We start from the raw sequence: 2964 nt of genomic DNA, 5'->3' as shown, positions 1-2964 counted from the left end.
TTTTTAAATAAGTTGTCTAGTTTTAGATTGGAAAAAATTAGATGAATTGTTTGTCTTTTCTCTTTAAAAAACATACACGTAGAAATAAATACGTCAAATCACGTGTCAGAGACGTATCTAGAAAGTATCTGGAAGTATCGGTATCCGATATGTGTCTGATACAAATTCTTTGCCTCACATGAATTATCTGTGCTTCATAGCTTTAGAGCCTTTAGGTTGTATCTTGAACATTGATCCCTATATATCTCTACATACAATTCAAGACTCATAAGACAGCCTAAGATGTTAGTTTATTCGATTTTAGGGTTAATAAGACAAAATTAAATAAAACATCTATAACACTTGTTGATAAAAACATTAATAACTATTCATTAATGACGGTCATTTAATTACATTCATTATCTATGAGTTTTAGGGCATAAAACCCAACACTTTAGTAGGGCATCCTCTAAAAGCAATCTCTCTGACCATTTGAATTAACCCCGATTTTAGCTCAAAGTTATTTTCATTGATTAGTGCCTCCATAATTCCGGGTTGAGCAATAGGGTGAGATCACTATAAATAATATCACATACAATAGCGTTAAAAAAAAACGTTATTGTAGACTTTCCATAGGGTTTTCGAAATGCGGTCATAGCCTATGTTATTAAAAGTCCTTGACTTTCCACAACATTTTTTCAACGCTATAAAAAGTCTATTTGCGATAGCGCAAAATTAATGTTATGAAAACTTTTCATAGCGTGAAACAAAACGCTATAGAAAGTCTTTTATAGCATTTTTGATAGCTGCACAAAAGCACTATAAAAGACTTCTATAGTGTTTTTAATAGCATTGTAAAGAAGCTATAAAAGCATTTTCATAGCGTTTTAAAGACGCTGTCATAGTTAATGTTATTGAAAGTCCTCGACATACTATAGCAAGTTTTTTAATACTATAAAAAAACGTTATAAAACACTTTCTATTGCATAAATTTAATGTCATGATTGTTATTTAATAGCATTTTTCATAACGGTAAACTTGTTGCAATCCTTGTTTTGTATATGTTACTATAGCTTTTTTAAATGTCATTATATTTTTATAACAATTCCTTATTGCTATTTATTATTAATAAGAGCTATAATCATAAACTTTTGTAACTTTAATGTCACAAATAATTTTATTTGCATTCTTCAAAAACATCATATAAAACTATTTAATTTCAAGCAAGACTTACTATACCACGTTTGTTTACAACTAAAATAAATAATAAATATAAAACAATAAAAGAAATCAAAAAATAATATTCAATAAAAGTTGGTTAAAATATAAAATACAATATAATTAAGTATAGTAGCATGAATATAAAATGCATAAGGTTAAGTGAGTTTTAATCCCTACTTGACATATTTAGTCAATTCCAATTCTGATTTGTCAGCTACTAGATCATGACTTTAATTTGAGATTCTACTTTGAAGACGAAAATACCCACGGACTATATTCTAATTTTCATTATACACCAAAATCCTTGTACATCTACATTTTCATTCATACATAGTTACTTATGTTTACAAACTTTTGCGAAGGGACACATTTTGAAAATTTAAACACAATAGCAAAATTTAAGATAAATTATAGGTAAATTATAGATAAATATGCAGCTCTAATGGATCTCATCATTTCAATCTTCTAATGAAAAAAAAATAAAACACAAAATCTTTTATAAATCATCATAATTTAACTCTAATAGTAAATTAGCCAATCAACTAAATAAATTTTAATTAATCATAAACAAAGAACGAGAATATGTTCTAATTTCTAACCTTTTACCTAAATGTGCCCTAAAATCTGCATTAATTGTTTTAACAGAGAATACTAACAAAAGTGGATTTTTCATATACTTCACCTCACGAAATAATAAGATAAAAAAGACAGATATTGATAGGGCTCCCAAGATTACCTTTTGTGGATCACTCCAACAACCATGGCTAGTTTTAGTTTATTAAATTTCTTCCTTATAATCTCAATAGCTTTCTATAATGAAGGTATGTGGTTTAATAAAGAACTGCTCTAAGCCATATATTCTCCAAATAAATCGGGGCTACAAGGTCATATCATAATACAAGATTCCTTGTCAAGATGAATTCACCCCTACCTTTAGAGAAAAATCATCAAACACCTTATTAGCATAAGCTAATTAATTAGTATTGAACCAAAACAATTTAAATTAGGTTTTTTATCAACCAAGGGTCCATAGCTCAGTGGTAGAGCATTTGACTGCAGATCAAGAGGTCATTGGTTCAAACCCAGTTAGACCCTTTTCAAAGAATTTTTTTTGTCAAATTTGTCTTATTCTTATATTTGATCAATTAAAAAATTCACAATAGAAATGGACAAAAACTCCAAGACAGAAAAGTAATAAAAATTTAATTTATAGATAAAATAATTTATAAATAAAATGATAAGTAATAAAAATTTAATTCCTTTTTGCCGAACCCAAACCCGCCTGACCGGATAGATAATGGCAACGATAACACATGCGTATGGTGAAAGGTTATGAAGCACAGACATAGATACGGATAAGATCGGATACGGCGATTCGTCAATTTCTAAAAAACTAAGATACAGATACGTCTAAGGATGCATCATTTTTTATTTTTTTAATATATATATTTCTAAAAAACGAGGATACTGATACGTTGAAAAATACATTCTTTTTCTTTAAAAAAATCTAGGATATAGATAAATTTAGCATACAAGTTAATAACAATAGTACAAAATAGAATACAAACACTAAAATACAATACAAAAAAGCAACATCTAAGATATTGAAGTACAATAGTTAATAAAATGCAATAGAAAAGTGACTCATATTGAAAAGAAGAAGAAGATTAGAGAGAAAAGTATGAAAATAAACGAAGAACTTATTGTTGAAGATATCCAAATGGTTTATATTATGGTGGACTTTGTGAGGACTCAAATGTGAAA

At 27.8% G+C, this 2964-nt stretch overlaps 1 non-coding gene across 1 annotated transcript; it reads left to right on the top strand.

Moving 5' to 3' along the window:
• The first annotated feature begins 2223 nt into the window (after nt 1-2223).
• On the top strand, nt 2224-2295 carry TRNAC-GCA. Its single transcript has one exon. It is a non-coding gene; the product is annotated as a tRNA-Cys (tRNA).
• The last annotated feature ends 669 nt before the right edge of the window (nt 2296-2964 follow it).

This window comes from Benincasa hispida, chromosome 9 (genome assembly GCF_009727055.1).
Source record: "Benincasa hispida cultivar B227 chromosome 9, ASM972705v1, whole genome shotgun sequence".
Lineage (NCBI taxonomy): Eukaryota > Viridiplantae > Streptophyta > Magnoliopsida > Cucurbitales > Cucurbitaceae > Benincasa > Benincasa hispida.
The sequence above is the reverse complement of the archived record's forward strand: the minus strand, read 5'-3'. Positions and strand labels throughout refer to the sequence as shown.